At 40.8% G+C, this 21,026-nt stretch overlaps 1 protein-coding gene across 2 annotated transcripts in view; it reads left to right on the top strand.

Moving 5' to 3' along the window:
- Nucleotides 1-21,026, top strand: part of RIMBP2 (RIMS binding protein 2) — an 88,633-nt gene that overhangs the window by 13,529 nt on the left and 54,078 nt on the right. The gene's annotated exons all lie outside the window — the stretch shown is intronic.

Below are 21,026 nucleotides of genomic sequence, written 5' to 3' on the forward strand. Positions count from 1 at the left end.
TGGGAGGGAGAAATGCTGGGAATTAGCTGAGCAACCTGCCTGGCTCCCCTCGTGTCCTTGCAGTGTCTGCATGCCAGGGAAATTCTGTCTGCTTTTGTGTCTGCAGTGAAATCATTGCTGGTCTCAGAGCTAGAGGCCTGCAGATCATGATATGGGAAATTTGGTGAATCAAATGCTTGACTTTGCCAGTTATTTGCTGTGAACTGCAACGTGTGTGTTTTTCCTCGGCAAAAACCTCCTTTTGCAAAACATCCCCAATACAGAAAATTGCTGTGAGTTTTCCCCACACTATTCCCCCTTTGCTGCTGTATCAGCAGGGGTTTCTCATATCTTCTGCAGGCTTTTCTGACTTCAGTTTTGTATTTTAATGTCAGTTCTGTTTCTCGGATTCTAGACTTGTGAGTGCATTGTCTTGCCACATGAGCCAGTTTAGATTGACAGATGAGCTGGGACACACCCTTCACAAGATCTCAACTATTCAGATTCTGGAAAATCACTTGCCTGAAATAGGACTGTGTCCTTATCTCTAAAGTGACTAAGTCTGCAGTCCTCCCATGTAACAGCATTTTTAGCACATTACCATATAATTAACTTTAAAACCAAGACAACCCCTCGAGTGTGAGTGGGAAATCTCTACCTTTGGGAAAAAGGTAACACTGTATTCAATGAACTGAAAAGAATAGTCAGGAAGGCAGTGTAAAATTTCTGTTAATCCATGTTGAAGTGGCTGAATCCCATGGGGTGTTGGATGGGTGTGATATTTTACCTAATATTATAGGCAGGGAAGCCCTTTTCTCTTCAGAGTCAGCATTAACCCTCTGAAGCCACTCAGGATTTTAATCTTGCCTGTCTTAGGTGGTACATAAGAAAGTTGTCCATGCTTTAGTATTTTTGGACTGAAGTTCTTCTCACAGAAAGCACAGGTTTGGTAACGTCAGAATTTTCTGTGAATTCTTGTCAGAAGGAGGAGTTAGAGCTCACAATTTAAAAAAAGAGTCTGAAAAAGTGCTTAGTCACTCAAATTGACGAGTGCCAGATTTCATTTGCAGATTGAGATTTATACACTTCTGATTTATTTAAAGTGAGAGATGTACAATTGTCAGTACTGAGGAAAAGTGTGATGATGACTGTGAAGAAAAGCAGAAGTTTTTTTTCAAATTTTTATTCAGGGCAAACTTAAAATAACTGTTTCAACTTGAGTAATAATTTAAAAAATACTCTCAGTTATCAGAAAACGTATCTCAAGTGCTTAATTTTGCTTGTATACTGCAAATAGTAAATGTGATGTTTTGGGAACTCCGTGTTAATGGATCTGTGGTACTAAAAGTAAATTTATTATTAAAAAAAAAGCTCCACAGTTCCAAAACACTGATGAAATAAGAAGCTGCAGAAACCCTGCAATAATGTATTTATGATCATTTTCCAAGGCCAAGTTGCCAACTGTGATCTGTGACTCATTGGAAGTCCTCTGGGCTTGTTGCTGATTTTTCCATCTGGTTTCCATCAGTCGTGTCCTTCTCCAAACTTCAGAGTTCTAAGACCATCTGTCATGGAAGGAGAAGGGGGTTTGTGTCCCACTCAGCAGTTCCAGGGTTCTGATCCAGCTGGGAATGGATGCTCAAGGAGCCAGGGGGGAGGAGAGGGGCACAGGACAGGACAGGACTGAGGGGATCTGCAGGAGAACGGGGGTTTATCCCATGGGAAAATGTTGCTTGCCCATGGTCTCATCCTATTGATGGACAAACAGACACTGGATGGGAATTACTGCTGTGTGTGACGTCATTGCAGTCTGAGTGGTGCCTTGGAAGAAACAGAGTGCGCTCATTTGTTTTGGTTTGTTTTGTTTTGTTTTTTTTCCCAGTTGTAAATATTAAGTTACTGAATGAAAGTAAGATGTTTGTTTCTGCTAGGGAACAACAGCTTTAATATTTTTCTTTCCTGTTTTCTCCCCCCACAATTCCTGTTTTGAGCCTTTTCTTTGGAATATGGCAATAAGTGTCTCAAGTGGGTTTTGATTCAAGTGACATTAATGTCTTCCACCCTGTGAATGCCCCTTTTTGATTCCTAAGCAGGCTGAAAAATCAGAGCCTCTTAGAAGACATGCAGAGATCTGTGAAGGAAAATTAGCCTTCCTCAGAGACTGCAAGAATAGCAAAAAGAAGAATAATGACAAAAGCTATTGCTGAACAAAACAAATTATTTTTAGAAGCCCGTTCTCTCAGCTCACCCAGTTGAAAAGAGGAGCTGTTCTTTGCCTGTGCATCTGCCTGTCACTGTAGAGAGTAACTGAGTTTGTGTAATGAAGCTTTTTCAGAGAAAGAGGAAAATCCCTCTATTACTCTTTAATTGTCTGTTCTTTTGAAGAGCTGCTGATTAAAAAGCAGTGAAATTTAGGTCACATTAACTTACCTTTCTTCACAGGTTTAGAAATGGTCAGCACTGTGCTACAACAGCATTTGTTTCTTTGCTCATGTTTCTGAAAAAGTGAGAGATTTTGTCTCACAATTTGGAAGTTTGGGCCATATTTAAAATGTAACCTCTCTTCAAAAATCCATCGATCACCATCCTCTTTAGACTTTTAGAATACAGGAGGTTTTAAAAATCATAAGGGTTCCCATTTCTGAGGATGCAGATGAAGTTCCATTGGAAATTTCCAAGAAAAAAAGGCAGATGTTTCACTTTTTCTTTCAGTCCTGAATTCCTGTGCGCTTTCACTCCTGGACTGCTCTGCAGTGTCACAGTACAGCAGTGCAGCAGAGAGTTCTAATGCCACAGAAATTAGTTATCAGCTCCCAGGCTACCAGAGCTTACTGAGGGCAATAGTGAGACCTCAGGTTTGGGATTAAGCCTCCTGGGAGCGTTGGGATGTACCTTGTCTTGCTGGCAAGCCAGGAAGTTGTACTGAATTTGGCTGAGAATCCTTCTCAGTGGCACGTCCAGTCCACAGGAGGAATCTGTTTTCAGAGGAAGGGTTGTCTCATGGCTGATAAATGTTCAGGGGGTTCCCTGTGTGACAGACTGACCTCTGGGCAGCTCCCCCTGCTCTCAGAATGATTAAAATCTGCCAATGCTTTTGGCATCTTAATCCTTTGTGTGTTGCCCCTCAAACACTTTGTGTGGAGTAAGAGCTTTGTGACTCTCCTGCTTGTGAGATTATTTACCCTGAGTGAAGCAATGTTTGGTACTCTATTATTCTTTGCCCTTCTCTCTTTTTTTTTCTCTGTTTTAGAGTGAATTTCAGTCCCATGAGATTAGAGTCATCCCCCAAAAGTGAGGGAGAAAAGAAGTGATTGCATTAATCTGGTAGGAAGTTTTAGGCACATACTAATGACCCAATTAAAGATCTTAACTTTTCAGGATTTACTATTTGTGGTGGACTGGAGTTAATCCAGATGAATGACGCTCAAACAGTCCTTAGGTGGATCCTAATATAAAAACTTTTTAGTATAGTTAAAAGAAACTCAGAAGCTCAAAACAAAACCCACCAAAGAAACCCCCAAACTCCAGAAGTCCTGCAGTATTCTAATTTGTGGTGACATTTTACACTAAATGTCTTCCCCTTCCTATAAACAGGCAGGAGTTCCAAGGTGACAAAGTGCTTTGGGAGTTTGCAGTGCTCACCACTGACTGGTGGGACAGCCTTCTTTCTCCCTTTAATTTATTGATGATTTCCAGTCATGGACTGGGCTGTGCAGTTTCATTCCAGTTTTAACTTTGGTTCTTGTTGAACGCTTACAAAAAATTATTGGAAATCTGATCTTGGAGCTTTGGGGTTTGCCCCTTTTTCCCCTGGCAGGATTGGTGCCCGGTTTGAAGAGCTGTGAAATCAGAGTTTAAATGTGGGACATGTCTAGTGCTGGATCTTTTATTCTGTATTAATTCACAGAATATCAAACCAATGTGAAGATAAAACCTGTATGGGATGAATGCATGTAGACTATTGCTGGTGCTTTCCTAAAATCAGGAATGATGCTAATTAGCTGGCTGGAGATTTGGCAGTGTATTTGAAGCCCACGTTGTGGGGCTATTGAAAGAGTAATTTAAATTGGCAGCAAACTATTCTGTTGCCAGCTTGTCTGCTTGGTTGTTCACTCCGCTCTCGCTCGGATTTTAGAAGCTGGGAATTCAGCCCTCTGAAATTCCTGGAATCAAAGGCTCAGCTCTCCCAAGGTTCAGGCTGGCAAGGAACTGCTCTAGGGCAGCGGTGTCAGGTAGGCTGGATTTGAAACAAGCATCTCTCCTTCCTTTCATTTGGGCAAAGATGTTTGAAATGTCAGCTTTTTTGTTCCGAGCTCCGATAAAACCACAGCCAGGGAAGTCAAAATCCTGCACAGAAAGGAGCATTACCCAAGAGAACTGTGTGGTTTTATCTGCCAGGCACGTTGTTGTGTATTGGATGACATCTGAGCACCGGCTGTTGTTATTTTGATTGTGTTGTGGAACAGACACACAGAAACACTGAACTGCAACACTGGAATTGGGAATTGTACAGCCTCGTTTGTTTTTTCCAAAGGTTTAGGGCTTGTGTTCACAGAAGTACGAGTTGGTGTTTAAAATGAGGACTTGCCTAGAGGAGATTACTTTTTTTAGTGAGCTTTTCACTGGACAGCAAAGCAATTACTTCCTAAATTTAGAAATTATTCTCTGCCACGTTATAGCAGGATTAGACACGTTTTGGCGTTTGAGCAACTTCCAACACATACTTTGCACAGGAGAAGAAATGATGCCTTTTGGTGATCTGGCAGAGGAAGGGGGTTCAGAATTTGGATTGCTTTCCAACCTGTCCAGGGAACAGGACAGGGATTTTCAGCTTTTTCGTGGCAGAGATGAGATTGCCATAACATTCAGTTTCCCATCTTCACTCTGCAGAGGGATATCACTTCACTGTGGGCAATTCGGGACCCTCAGGGAGAACTGCTCTTTAATTTTCTCCGTGTGGTTCAGCTAGCAACGGTTAAGAGTCTGAGTTAAGGAGACAGCACTAACTCAAATCCAGTCATTCTCAAAGAAAGAGTAAAGTGATGTTAAACTCTTTTGGTTAATTATGTAGTTGAAGCCCATTTAAGGTGTTGCAGCCTTGGCAGCACCAAGACTGAATCATGCTGAATTATGCTGAAAAGAGTGAAGGAAAGGCCCGGATTCTGATCCTCTGAATGAGGCAGGAAAGCTGGATACAAAACACGCTGGCAGGGAGTGTCATTTCCTCTGGGTAAATGAAGCATCATCTGAGCGTTTGAGGCCCCGCAGTAGTTGGCATTTGGTGAGGCTCCTCCTCAAGAGGCAGTTTCCACTTGGACAGGGATTGAAACAGAATCGTAAGTCTGAAGAAATGGAGTTAACAAGCTCCCTCCAGCTGCTGCCTCCTCAGCAGAAAATGAAAGGAGAGAGGTAACACGGATTCTCCAGCTGGTTACAGAGCCAGTAAGAGATGTAACTCAGAATTTCTCCCTTGTACTTCAATTGCACTACACTTTCTCTTTTTTAAACCACCCTAAGGCTGTATATTTTTTTTTTCTCCTGACTCATTTTCTACTTCGTGAAGGGCTTCACAGGTCTGTTAAGCAGAACTAAACTTGGCGTAGCTGCATGAAATCTGAAATGCCCAAGTGAAAGAAATGGATTAAGCAGATAATCTCTTATCAAACTTCAAACAATTTGAAGCACAGGGGTTTTAAAATCAGTAATTTTATAGGGAGATTTTTTTTTTTCCTTTTAAATGGGTGGTTATATTAATGACATACCACCAATAAATAATAACTGTCTTTTCTTAAAAGAATTTCAGAGCACTTTAAAACTGTAGAGGAACGTCTTTACTTGTAGGCTTGGCCATAAGTAGATTGCTTGTCCGTAATGAGAAGAATTTATTCTACTTCTAATTCAAATGAGTAATACTGGTTTATTTCTAGTCCTTCTGTCTGTTCTCCACCATTTGCTGGTTTTATTTGTGAAAGGAGGAAATATGTGGGGCTTTGTGCCTTCTGCCACAGGCTGGGTGCAGTGCTGTAAAGGGGAAGCAGAAGGGTAAAGAAATCATCCTTTGTGTAAATATCACTTTTGCTCTTCACAAGATGTTCCAGATCAAATCTTTTCTGTGAGAATTAGCCTGAGATAGACAGGAAGAATAATCCTCTGAGCTGTGATGAGTATTATCATCAGAAATCAATCTTTAAAATAATTTCCACCATTAAATGTAGCGTAAATTGAAGAAGAAAATGCAATTAAATCAGGCACGGGGTGGGGGTAAAAAGCCTGTTAACAACTTTCTCTATGGAATTCAATTTAGTGTTAATTTGCTGGAAGCTTACAGAATAGAACAACAGTAAACCACTAATGGAGGGAAAGGATTGCTAATGAGGGGATATGCAGATTTAGGAGAAAATCAAAACGCTGTCGTTGCTTCTGAGGTAAATGACAAATTAAATGTATTCACATCCTGCACTCCAGAAGGCATCACAGAGTCTCTCGTGGAGGGACAGAGAGGATGCATGTGCTTCATCTTGCAGGTAGGGACACGTGTTTGCACTTCGCCTATGACGTATTTTACAACGCAATTGTTGTTGGTTTTCCACAAAATTGCTTTAATTGCGAATCACACAGAGTGCTTTAACCTGGTAGGATACACAACATTTTTTTTTTTCCTCTACCCCTTGTGCTGTTTCCCTCCTTCTGCCATGAGGGGATCCTTTTAACTGAGATATTTTGCTACTGGGTGTGTCGGGTCTTTGGAAGACCCACAGGTTTATTTTGCTGAGGTTCACTGCTTTGTGACAATATAGGCAAGGGTAGAGCTTCAAACTGATAAAAAGCTTCTTTAGGTATACTCCTGAGAGCCATGTTTTTCTTGTCTTCCTTAATTCATTTAAGGAAAGTCAGGAGAAAGTGCACAAAAAGGCAATTTATCTATTTCTAGTGTCTGCAAAAAGGAATTGCGTGACTGACTCATGAAGTGCTTACACAAGGTTTTTACCCTTACCTTAATGGCACTGGTCTTTGCAAGTAGGAAAACAGTCATTTATTATGAATATTGAGTTTGCTGCCCTAAAGCAGATTTTATCCCTGATTTCTATCAGGTAGACTTCACCCCAGACAAGCAATAGAGGAGGGAAAGAATTGGCCAGGGTGTCCCAGGTTGCCTTTTCATGAGGTGAAAGGTAAACTGGAGAACCAGACTTTTAAAGAAACAGCAAAATCGTGTCTTCCTTTGGAAAAGAAGGATAGGTGATTTCAGAGCTGATCAACTGCCTGGGCTGTGTTTCAGCAGCCACAATGTAACACAGGGAACAGTTCTTTGTCTGCTTTTCTTTTTGATTGGCCCATCAGCAATCCTCAAAGCTTATCTATAAATCTGTATAGGTAAAAAAAACAAACAAACAAACAAAACACATAAACGTTGTGGAAGAACTTTTCTTTTTAGCACCTGAAAGTGCTGTTAAATTTTCTTACATGCAACGAAACTCCCTTCCTGTTTGCTTGTATGTGTGGTAGTTTAAGTCCAGAAATTCTCAAGGCCTTGAAGGAAATAAATAACATGTTTGTGAGAGCCTCTGTTCAAGAGAGCGGAGCTGAAATCAGTAGTTTACCTGTGAAGGCTTGGAGTGTGAAATCAAAACTGAATGTATGTGATGAAATGTAAAAACATTTCATCAAAAAGCAGCATGTTTAGCCACTGCTTTTCCTCCAGTAGATTATGGCCATAAGCCCGTGGCTCTCACATATTTACATCGGATTTTCCACAGTCATGGTTCGTCCCTTTCCAAATGCACATTAATGCAGAAATGACAGTTCACCAAAAGGAGCCTCCTCCCAACCAGAGATATCATTTGCTCTGAGGTGCTAAGAAATGGTTCTCATCCTGTCAAAATGTTTTTGTGAAGAGAGAAGTTAGCTTACTGCTACAGGCAATGGAAGTGCTTTAAATAGCACTTCTGGAACTCAGTATTCTGCATTTGGAGATTTAGGAGAAATATTAATCTTTTATGTGCTATTTTGCCTCCTGGAATGACAGACATTTTGTCACTGGAACAGGGGATCTGTCAAGACATCTGATCTCTGGTACCTCAGTGCTGCCTGGCAATCACTCTCTTTGGCAGGCAGGTGTCATTCTTCAGCAGAGATAGCTGGGGAAAAAAAAAAAAAAGAATCAATGACATGAAATTTATAAATTTATGTTTCAGAAAACTTCATAAACGCTCAGCCATCTGAGGCCATCTTTAATTTGCGGTTTCAATCTCCACTTTGCTGATAGCTGTGTCGGGGAGATCCAGTGATGCTCGGCTTCATTTAAACCCCGTGTCACTTTGAGGAGATCTCATCTAGATTTCCAGCCCAGCAGGAGCGTGGCATCATTTCCTTTGACATCCCTGCTCTCCAGCATTTCCAGTGCTCCCAGGGCTGTTAGCACAGGCTGTTGGGAAGATGCAGAGGGTACCTGGCTGCTGTGTTGGAGTGACAGGTGAGACACCATGCAGCGTCCCTTGGAAACATCGGGGCAGAGCTGATCTTCAGCTGGTATTACTGATATTTTGGAGTTAATAAGTTCAGCAGGGCAGCTCAGCTATGTTCCTTTGAATATTTTCCCTGCTGTCTTATGGTCTGCTTTTATTTTTTCCTCACACATCTATTCTCCCTGACGTTTTCTGTTCTTCATGTGCCTAGAAACGCTGCCTAATTTCGAAATCTTTGTTCATAATGGGAGGTAAATTGATCCTCCCCTTTGATTAACCTTCAGCCCACTGCAATTCAGAAACATCACTTAAATTTGTTATGTGTTAATTTTTAACCCAAACGAATTCCTTCTGGCTTTATTACAACTAATTAATTTGCTTGAGGACTGAAGATCTCCCAGCATTCCTTGTACAAATAAATAAATCAGGAGAGAGATAAGCAATGATTGAAAATTACTTCAATGTGGATACAAAAATATATGTTAATGAAATTCATAATAGACAGGTAGAAATACAGCTGACAGTATCTGGTCTCAAGTGTCTAAAGTGCTGGAAATTTTTGTGTAGCTTTTCAGTGTTCTCCAAGGTTTTGTTTTGCACAGAGAATTATAATTACCTTGTGAGAGATCCATTTCTTTCTTCATGAATAGATTTTCCACTGTAGGTTTGGTTTTAATTGTTGAGTTGGGGGGGAGTTCAGAAGTTATGCTGATGTTGTCCGTGCACGGCTCAGGAGGTTGCTATAGAAAGATGACACATGAGGCTTATTTTAATTAAATATAATCTTTTCCCATTGATAATTCATGAGAAAACATAATTTAGATGGTTTTAACAAACACACAGCAAACAAATTTTATCTTCAATAAATAAAGATAAATTAGTTTATTGTTTTCCTCACTGATAATGCACAGCATGTGAGGATCAGACACTCTGAGATGAAAATAAGCTCAGGTGAAATTAAATTGGATCTACATCCTCTCAGAATTTCAATTTAATTCATCCTCTTTCGGGTTTTGGGATGGGGTATATTATGTGTAGATCTGTAAAAGGAAAAAGAAGAAAATTGGTGAAATAAACAATACAATGAGTTTGTCTCACAATATGTGGAATTGATTGCAATCCTAAATATTTGGACCAAATCATATCCCTTATTAAACAGAGTAATGATTTCCTTAATCTATTTCTCAGACTGGCCTCGTCCTTACTTAAAACTTGAAATATTATTTTCACTGTCCAAAGTTGTTGGTTGGTTTTGGTTTGTATTTCCCTTTCATATATCACTTGAATCAAGATTTATTTTTCAGTCAGTTCACAAATCAGGAATGTTTTGCATCATTATTCCTCCCCTTTCCATTTCTCTCCTGAAGTAAAATTATATGCCAATCAACCGGCATTTTATACAGCAAATGGATTCTATGCTCTGAATAGACTCTCTCTGCTTGGTTACCTTAATGGTCTTCAGACTTACGAGTTGTTTTCAGGTCCTTTGGATTTTAAATACAAAACTTTGATGAAATATTAGGAAATGCAAAAATCACAGCGAAGATTGTGCGTGTTTTTGAGGAGGACACAAAATAACGTGCATTTTATACAACGGGAGAGTGAGAAAGAGATTTGGAAAGCTGTCTTCAGGATATGTATGGGCAGAAAGAAACTGAATTTCCTAGTGCTCAGGTTGTTTTGAGTGAGGGAAGGCAAAGATCCTTTTGCAGTCTTTCTACCTGTTTTCCCACATCTCATTTAATAAGTGAGCAGGCGGCGAAACCGTGGACTCTGCGCCTCCTGATGTGACAAGTTTGGAGACAACTGTGGCTAAACTTCAGCTGTTTAAATGACCACAAACAAGCCAGAGTGTGCTGGTGGAGCTCAGGGATGCAGTAACAGCAGGCTGGGTGCAGATGATGGGGCAGAGCCCCCAAAACCCTTCTGCTCAGCCCCCAGCAGTTAATGATCGACCTGGGGAGAAGAAACCCAACTGCAAATATTTACCGGTGCCACGAGAAGCTTCCCTGCCTCGGGTGCCTGAGGCAGCAGGAGGCTGAGCGTGTCCAGCCAGCCTCCCCTGCGTAAATAATATTAATCATACCTCGCCAAATTACCCCTTTCCACGCTCTTCGCCTTGCCTGGCGCGGTGGCTGCAGGTGCCGGGCACAGGACCCTCCCCTGCTGCTCCCTCCCCAGGCAGCGGCTAAAAGGTCAGCTCCAGCCACTGGGGAGGATTAATCTGAATTTCGGGGCATGGTGTGGCACAGCTGGGGTGAGCAGAGGGGAGCTCTGCGCCGCCGAGGAGGGACGATGGACGCGGGGCTGGTGTCGGAGTAAGTGGGGGCTGAGATGCAGCTCGTTGCTACCACGTGTGGCTCCGACTGATGGAACAATTAATGGTTTAAGACCGAGGGTAGCACGCACCTAATTAGTCGTGCTGAAGCGAATTTAAGATTAATTGGTGCTGCCAAATAACGTGTTTGCTGAGACTCGGAAATAGCAAAGAAATAAGTCTGATTGTGACTTTAATGCAGATGTCTGGCTGATGATTTTCTACCCTGCTGAAAGCAGTCAGGGCTCTGTTTGGATTTGTGTCAGAGTTTAATGAAGAGGAAAATACTAGGGGGGTTGGATAAATTGCTTCACTATTCCACTGATCTTGAGCAGTTTCTTCCCTGAACTGGGACCTTGATTTACTTTTCTTTTGTTTTTTTATACTAAGCAGTATAATACATAGATATCTACCTGGCAGCATTATTGAGATTTATGAAAGAGAAGATAAAAAATAAGTAACGTGGCAAATATATTGTTTAAACGTTGTGTTGTTTCTTATGATACTTTAACACCAAGTTTTTTTGCCTGTGTTCTGCTCTCCTCAAAAATGCCTGGAAAATTGTCCTTACAGACTACAGAGATGTAGAGAGCAGGTTTGTGTCAGCAAAATAAGAGGCTGTGGTAGTTTTCTGAAAGACTTGTATGTGTTTGTCAAGTGTGATACACAGGAGGATTTTTGTCTAAGTGCCTGTCTCTGATTCTGCTTTGATGTTGTGGTTCAGGGCCAGTCACGTCATCTAAGACCACATTTCCAAAGGGTTCTTTGCTGGTGACTGTCCCAGCTTTTCAGGGATGCCTGCAACCAGAATCCAAAATCAACAAGCCCCCTTTGAAATGGCAGTGAAGTGTTTTGAGGCGGGCTCCTACTTAGAGATGATTTTAGTTAAGGAAGTTTTGGTTGGCCCACAGAAGGACCAACATACAGTTCTGAACAGCTTTTATTAAAAAATCATGCAGGGAAAGCAGTGGCCCATAATACTTTGCTTAAGTCATAAATTTTTTTTAGTGTTTCTATATACCATCTTAGCTTAAGAGAAGATGAAAAATTGATTGTACGTTCTTACTTGAAGGCTGTAATATTATCTGTTCTGAAAACAGAATTTATGGAGCATGAAGAGCTGTTTTTGAATGATGCTTCTGGCACCTTACCCTTAAAATTATACAGCGTATTTTTCTCCTGTCTGTCTTGAAATGAAAAATTATCTTCTATTTTCAAGTCACTTACAATGTTTTTGAAACTGTGCTTAACTTTTCCAAGGGATTTCCAAAATTATGCAACATATCAATATAAATTTCTGTTAATAAAATTACTCTGAGACAGTTGAATCATTACCGGTGTCACCAGACACAAGGGGGTTTTTAACATTTGTCTCTCTAAATTTGTTGCTTAAAAATATGCCAGCCTACGAAAAAACACTGAGCTTTTCGAGCTGTAGTTGCTGTTATGCTTAGGTTCAGTACATTTCATCCTTTTTTAGTGCCACAGGACTGAATCTTTCACCTGCTGGGGCATGATGTTGCCATGACAACAGTTGATCTTGTTTGCTGTTCTCTGCTCTTTGTGCATGACAAAAAGGAAAGATTTTTTGAGAAATATTTATGACAGCTGGTCTAACTCACTGCATTTTAATTATCAGTAAAACAGGTAAAGAACTGGCTTGCTCCCTTTCAGTAAGAACAATAAATTTCTATTATAAGAAACAGCACAATGAACTTGATAAATTAATCGAAGCTGACAAGATCTCTCCATTAACTATTCCTCTAGAAAAGTATCTGCAAATGGTGTGTTAGCAAAATACATGGTGTTTAGAAGCTCCTGTGAGGTGTTGTGCACAGAGATTCCCCAGTTCCCCTTGCTGTTCATCAATCTTCTGCCTGTGTTCAGTTGATCAGCAAATGGAAACCTTAATGCTTTTGCAGATAATTGATTTGGTGCTTCGCTCGTAGCCTCGTCCCTGATGAGCTCCAGAGGTGATCACAGTGACTTTACCTGTTTTAGCTGAGGATTTTTGTTTGTTCTGCCACTGGGGTAATTGAAGTGAGTGGAAAATGCGGGTTACAGGTTCCCCATGAAGTGAATGGAAATTCAGGCGCGTGCAGGAAGCACTGAAACCTTGCTGTGCCCCGTAAATGATCTTTAAATGTTCGCTGGTAATTTGGGTCGACCTGCAAAGCTAAGTTAGACCTTTGGCACATCCGCTGGTCTCAAGGCAAAGGAACAATTTACTACCAGTTGGAGCTGTGAAATAAACTGTGTTAATATGATGGTAGGATAAAAATAAAATACACGTTCAGGGGACAGTAGGGACTCTCCTCTTCAGACAGTGCCAGCTTGGTACCAGCTTTCAGATGAGGTTAATGTTTAAGCCACATTATGTTTCATTTGTGCCTTTATACAAGAGCAGGGACATTGTTCATTCCTTTCTCCCTTAGCAGTGGGTAATTTCTCTTTCCCTTGGATATAAGCTGTCCCTGAAGGAACAAGAGCTGTGTTATGGTAAATGAGAATTAGACCCTCTGTCTTTCAGACACACAGGTTATTTTAATGTGTTGTGAAGTGAGTGTAAAAGGAATTGAAAGGAAAGCCCCCGAAGAAATATTGATTTTGCTTCAGCCCACAAATCAAATTGATTAACTTTCTAATACTGGCTGAGGGGAAACACTGCTGTAATATTACGTTTAAGATTAATTCACTATTAAATGCTGCAGGAACGTGTTTCCATCGTATCTTTGGCTTTGTTTATGTTCCAGGCACCTTAATGTTGTTTGAAAGGTGGAACACAAATGGGCTTTTTTTTTAAAAAATAAGTACTCAGTAGTAGTTTGGCTGACTTGAGGAGAGGGGTATCTTCAGGAGGGTAACCTGAACAGATCAAAAGCACATTGCACAGATGCTCTGGGTGGCTAAATTAGGAGCAAGGCAAAGAAATTCTGTCCATGGCAGAATTACTTTGGTGGGAAGCTTGTATTAAAACTCATGCCTATCAAAGTAACTTCTGTATGGTCACTGATGAAAGCATTCTCTGTATTGCATCATTTGAGTTGTTGGAACAGCCTAGAGTGAAAGTATATTACATAAATAACTCATTATTGATGAGGCTTGACCTCTCCCTTACCCCTCACTTTTCTCTGAAGTCGATAGGCCTAAAATTACCTTGAATTGATTCTTCAGTTATCAGCTCTACATTTGAATCCTACTTTTCCACAACAAGATTACATATGATTTATTTTTTTTCTCTAGGGGATTAAGCAGCTGTCCAGTAATAACCTTTTATTGCAAATTCTGAGAAGGTTTTAAAAGATACCGAAAGCAAAAGTGACACAGTTGCTGCCTTTGCTTGCTGGGACGGTGTTTGATACTTTCTGCAGGAGTTAACAAGAACAAAAGCAGTGGCACCCACTGCCAGTCACTGCCTGTGTTGTGAACTGGGAGTGTGCAAACACATTTGGGTTTTGCTTTTGAATATGGGGCTTAGCTGATGCATTCCACATACCTCAAGGCATCATAATATATGAGCATAGTAAAAAATACTCAATAATGCTATAATGGGTAATTCCCTCCTTTTTACTTTCTTCATGATTATTTCCTTCAGCAATGGTAGGCATGAGGTCCAAAAGGAATATCTTCAGGAGAACTTGCGTTATCTGGTCATTCATTATGAAGAGCTGCAGGTAGAACGTCTGCTGTGTTACTTATTCACATGTCTGGGTGCTATCCTAAAACCACTGCACTTAGATCTGAAGTTATCCCTTTCCATTTTCACTATTAAAAGAGTTAAGGGGGTCTTGTCCTGCTTACGTCATGTGCCACAGGTGCAGAAAATAAGTTGGAGACTGTGGCAAACAGCCTTGAGAGATTGATGGGCATAGTCTGATGAACAGCAAATCAAAAATAGTTACATTCAATCCTAAAATAGGGGAATCTTCCAGAAGTTCTGGTGAATCTGATGTTTCACCTCTCCTGTGATGCAGATAATGTCCAGAGGAACAGACAGAAAGAGTGGGAACGAAACGACTTGGTGGTGCAACACTTGTTGCCTTCAGAGTTTGATAGAAGTGAAAAATAATAACATGCATTAATTGTTTGTGCTTCCTCCATAACATCTGGTCCTGGTTGCTATAGTGCCAAAATACTGGTGATTTCCAAGTCCAATAAACTGCTGCAGTTCCTGTGTTCCTTATTTAGCAGTGCTTTTTAAGAAGTGCTATTTTTATATAGTGTTTCTTATGCTAAATTCAGCCTGCTGATTAGAGGGGTAAAGCTGCATTTGTTTTCCTTTGTTAGAACAAAGTATAATTTGCATGGAAAAGTTCCTATTTTTAAAATGAAGGAAATCCAATTGTGAAGTGATTTTATTTAAAATGCAAGTGTTTCTGAGTAGTTCTTCCTTTAAAGTGGTAGTGGAAAACACATATGTGTGCCTGTTAGTATTCTCTGTAGGAGTTCCTTAGTTTTGAAATGATAGCATCATAAAATGTCCAGCTACTACTTGCTAACACACACTTCATCATGACAATTGAGAGAAAGGACCAAATGGAAAGAGGAAAACACCTAAAAAAAAAAAAAAAAAAAAAAAAAAAAAAAAAAAAAAAAAAAAAAAAAAAAAAAAAAAAAAAAAAGAGAGAGAGAAAGGGTATGTAGTTTGTTTATTTTCTATTGCATTTAGTATTTTTCCACTGACTTATAAAATGTAATTTATTAAAAGTCTGGCTTTCTAATCCTCAAGGTTGGTAACTGTGGCAGCGCTGGGTAGAACTGTCCCCTTCATGGGCCAGGGAGGGGACATTCAGCATCTTTCAGAGCTTACTTTGATCCCTCTTTTATCTTGCTGATGCTCGTCCAGAGCTGTCAGATGTAACAGGAGTGGTGTCAGAACCTTAACTAACAGTAACAAAACAGCAGCATCTCTCTTGGAAAGTCATTTTTCTCTGCAGTGGTTGGAATCATGCAGGACAGCTTGTATTTTTCTTGCACTGTCCCCAAACTAATTGCAGAGATAAAGGTTTTACTGGCAGTTTGCTGTCCAGGCTGTGCCTCAGCCCTGCTTGGCCACGGTGAGGTTCTTCAAGAGCTGTGCTGTTCACTCCTGAGGATGAGTCAGCTTTGCCTTTAAAATGTAACACTTAGATGAAGAAAAAAAAGTGAATTGGAGGTGGTTAACCCGACCTTCCAAGTGAGTCATTGATGGGGGAAAAAAGAATACATGAGAAAAGATCAGAAGATTCTTCATGTTTTTTTTTTTCTTTTTAAGTACCTGTAGACTCCAGGTTTTCACTTTGCTCTTGGATTAATTCTATTCATGTGCCATCAAAACAGAGAACTATCACAGGGGATTATAATCAGAGCGTTCTAATGCAGTCATTCCAGGTTACTGGCAGAAACAAGTCTCAGAGAAAAAGAGCTACAAATAAATGAATAGTGTATAAGATTTTTTTTTGAAACAAAAATAATTGATGGATGAGCAAACTAGCGCACAGGGCAACAGATGCCTTTCTCCAGGCAATGTAGAACCTTGTTACCCAGACAGTGGTGTCAGATTGTATTAAATCCACCAAACTCATCCTCCTCCCATGAATCTTTTTTCCAGCCAGTCCTCATATCCGTAGGAGAATTTTTACTTTTGCTCTGTTAGGAACACACTTTTTTTTTTTTTGCCTTCATTTCTGCACTTAAAAAGATGCAACTTATATATAAGGTAACACAATTTATTTTTAATGTCTCCTATTTCATTTTTCATGGCTGTCTCTTTATTAATAGTCTCATATTCTGTGAAATATGTGCTGGTGTGTAAACCTTTAAGTCTGTGCAGTGCTCTGGGCACCCCTTAAAAACCAGGTTGTTTGGGGGTTTTTTTGAGCCCACTGCAGGGCTGCTGGTGTTGATACACGTTTGGGAGGGCCGTCACTTTTCTGATTCAGTTTACTTTGCAGACTCTGAAGTTGTTTTCTTAAATCAAAATGCCTGTCTGAGCTGAGAATGCCTGAAGCATTCCTTACATCCAGCGGGGAATATCCTTGCTGTGTGGAAGTTTGTCTGACGCGCTCGAGACATTTCAGATTCTTTTTGCAAATTATGCTGCTCGTGGTCCTGACACGAAAGCAGCGTGATTGATGTCACCACATGTGTAATATATGTAAGTATCCTTTATGCTTCTTGTATTTAACTTGCAAGCTTAAGCAGGAGCAGTCTGAGCTCTCTGCAACTTCTGCTCGTGCACCTTAGAAAAAGTTTGGGTTTGTTTTGTTTTGTAGCTTGTTGATGCTGATCTGTGACAACACATTCATTTTTTTTCGTCTGGGGGAAAGTGTTCTACATGCAGCTTCTGTTGCTTGTTTTCTTATGGTTGATTTTCCACATTCATTTCCCTGTAAAAGATTTTGAGATGCATTCAGGGCTAGTTATTAAATTGCTTCAAGCCCTTGAGTTTCCTTTTTTTTTCTTCTTTTTTTTTTTCTTTTTTTTTTCTTTTTTTTTTTTTTAAATGAGCATTGTGTAGCAACATCATGAAAATGGGGGTGACAGACTGTCATTGAAACCCAGTGTCAAGCCTCTGGAGACTGGCAAGAAGCCTTTTTGGAAGCATGAAGTGCTATTTCCTTCCCACTTGCACTTTAGTCTGCTAACATTTGGCCAGCATTTGCCTTTAGACTATCTTGGACTAACTGGCTGGATGAGTTCTTAATCTCCACTCTACTTGTCTTTATTAACAGCTGCAGTGGATTGATTTACAAAGGTTAAATGGTAGACCTGATTTGACTCCAGTAAAATGTTGCTTCTTAGGCACAATTATATTGTCAGAATTGTTACACGCAGTGAATAAATGAAGAACTGGGGAGGGAGGGCAGCAGGGAGAAAAAGGACAAAACTCTCATTAAATTTGCATTAAGAAGTCAAAAGCTATTTCTATAAAAAATAGAAAGGCTGAGGGAAGAGTGCCCGGCAATGCTTTCCACAGGTCTGTTTTTTGGCCTGGGGCTGGTTTATTGTCAAGAAGTTTAACAATCTCCATCGTGTCAGGTTTTGAAACGAATCATGAAATCCCACGGAATTTCCTCTCAGGTGCTGGCAATGTTTGAGTGGGGCCTCTTTACATGTTTGCTGCAGAATCTGATGGAGTTATTGAAGTGAGAGTGGGGAAGTGTGCAGCAGAGGATCCCTGGCGTTCCCAGGCGTGCTGGAGGCAGGCAGCACGTTCCCAGGCCATTGCCAGCATGTCTGTGGTGGGTGAGGGCTGCCCTCTGTATCTGCTGACCCCTCCTCTCTGCTGGCTTGGAGGTTCTGTTTGGAACTGGCAGTTGTAAGAGCTCGAGTGAGAAGTGTTGCCCTGCTGTTAATTCAGTGCTTGCTGCCAAGTACAGGGGAGAGAATGGAAAAATACTCTTATTTGTTGCATCTTGAGGAAATGTACCTTTGTGCGCAGGAAGGTGGGATTTTCAATAGGCTTCTGCACCCCTTAAAATGTGTTTTAAGTGTCAAAGCTCTTTTGGGGTCTGACCTGGCCATGGAATATCCCTTTAGGCACTTTGGGTCAGCTGTCCTGGCCAAGTTCCCTCCCAGTTTCTTGTGCACCTCCTCGCTGGCAGAGCCTGAGGGACTGAGAAGTCCTTGATTTAGATTAAGCACTTCTTAGCAACAACTAAAACATCAGTGTGTCATCAGTATTATTCTCGTCATAAATCCAGAATACAGCTCTGTACCACCTACTAAGAGGAAAACTCTGTCCCAGGGTACCCCTCTACATGACTTCGATTCTCTTTCTTTAATATGTGAATTGCTTGTTGAGTGGAGTTTAGTTCTGAGGTAGCTGGGATTAACTTTGGTCTTTTTTTTATTGAAGGTTTATATTTAACTAATCTGGAAAATATTGAGGCAGTTATTGTTAAGGGACATCCACTGAAGTCAGTGGATTAGACAGAAAATCACGAACTGCAGTGATGCCTCACTACCCTCTGCAGAAATCAGGTGGTGTTTGACAGAAACAAGGGAAGAGGAGATGGTAAGGCAGGAGATGTATAATAAAAGGATTTATAATAAAAATGTGTGTGAAAAGCGTGTACAGCATCTGGAAAGATTCAGCCCCGAGGAAACTGGTGATGAGGAATTCTGAGAGAGAACACAAGTGTTTGCTGAAGTGCTGCTCGTGTTCCCTGCACAGAAACCTGCCTGGCTGCCCCTCAGGCAGCAGCGTGTGCTGCTCCTGTTCCCCACCCAGGCGCTCACTGCTGCTCAGAGATGGCTCGAGTCAGCTCACTGAAACTCATATTTTTGGAATTTCCGAGCTGACAATAATTGTGACCTGGATCGTTTCCAGAAGACGTGGCCCGGTGAAGCAACCTGGCTAAAATCTGCCAGACTTTGGCTCAGTTTCTGGCTTTTGCCACCTGTTATTGTTCCAAAATCTGAGTCATTTATTCTTTGTACACTGAAGATATATACAAATACTTATTACAAATCCTCACTGCACGGACTGCAAGTGGAAAATCTTGCACCCAGGTTTTAGTTGCTGGCTTTCTGTCTTGTATTTCTTAGGCTAGAGGTGTGCCAATAATTCCTCCTCCTGTTTCAGGTGATTCTTCATCTTTATGGATTTAGTTGGAATGGGGAACATAGGTGGGCTTTATCCTGGTAAATGCAAGAGAATGCTGAGAGAAATTGCCACTATGATGAACAGAGATATAAGTGAAAAGAAATAGGCTTATAACTAAGGACCAATGACACTGGGATAGTTACTGCCCTAGCTGTATTCATTCTGGAAAATAACAGGATAAAATGTATTTTCTTCAGGTGAGGCTAACAGCCAGCCCAGTTGCTGTGTTACCTCTCATAGACTGTTTTCTATTCTGGAGAATTTAAGTAGGGTGTGAAAAACGCTGGCCTGGGTTGCCATCAATTACTCCTCCTCTCCTTTCACCTCCTCACCCCTCCATTTCAGCTGAAATTCCTTCTGATAACATTATTAAAACCTGGTAGCTTGTGACTGCTTGTTCTCCATTAAAGTCAGCTGAGCAGGATTGATTTGTGGCAATTGCAGATTGATCCATTAAAGTCAAATTCAAATCTGGCTTGACAAAAGCCTGCAGTTTGAAGGGTCTCAGAGCAGGTGGTGTAGCTTGTTTTCACCTTGCAAAGTGCAGAACAGAAACACCACGACACACAAGACATGCAAGTGACTTTTAGCCATCCATAGGGCACAGTGATTTATTTGCACATCCAAGGAGCTGTTCTGTGCAGTTTGCTGATATTATAAAAATATTTACTGGTTTGATTCCCACCTTTGAAAATCCAGTGCCTGAGCTGAGGAATTCTTATCACCGTGGCCCTCAGAAGTGTCTGGCGTCTCACAGAGCCTGATGGCCACTTTTAATTGCACCCTGAACGAACAGGCTCGACAAATGATAATTGCTGAGCTCCTGCTGTGCGAGATGAGAGGTGTATCTGCATCAGGAGGCTGAACATTCTGCAGTTCGTCATCTTGCTGGAGCGCATCTTGCTTTTTTCATCTTGCATTTAGCCAAGAGAACGGCTTCCCACAGATGATGAGATGTTCTGGTGCTGTACCACGATGGTGCTGTACCATGTCATTACTTGAGCTGCACTGATTTTCACTCTGCTTTGTTTATGCTCAAATTAAGGATAAGACTGGCATTCCAGGTGTAGGCAGACCTGCAGTAGCTTCTGCGGAATGAACTGATGCAAAATCGTCAATTATTTCAAATCACTCAAAAATGGGCCAGTTTTTGCCCACCTTAATGTAATTTTTGGGGGAAATATAACCAATGTTTTCAGGAGACAATGTCTAATGCCCACTGTAGAATGGAAAGGTTACAGATTGCCCATGACTCGTTGCAACATTCATAAGGAATTGAATTTAAGATTGAACCTCTGACAGCCACCTTTGTGAACTTGTGCAGCAGTGAAATAGTCAGAAATACCAGAGGATGCTGCTGTTTTTTTCCTGAGCTGCATCTATTTTGCTTTGGGTGACCTGGTAAGCATTTCCAGCTTGACCTTTAACTGTATGTTTGAGTTTTATTTACTGTTCCTCTTATCCTGCTTGTATTGCTGTCTAAATACATAAAAGTACATTCCTGAGGCTGTAGTTAATACCTTGATCTTTAGGCATAAGTTACTTACTTTTTGACTTCCATCTGCATTTGTGGTTTGCCTGTCTATAGTGCAGAGATGCTCTACCCTAATTCTAAGCATTTCTATTAGAATCTGTTTATACACTTATGTTATAAATAGATGTGTATTAAAAGTAA

Source organism: Empidonax traillii, unplaced genomic scaffold, assembly GCF_003031625.1.
Source record: "Empidonax traillii isolate 1590-97213 ecotype Southwest subspecies unplaced genomic scaffold, ASM303162v1 scaffold308:size980311, whole genome shotgun sequence".
Taxonomy (NCBI): Eukaryota; Metazoa; Chordata; class Aves; order Passeriformes; family Tyrannidae; genus Empidonax; species Empidonax traillii.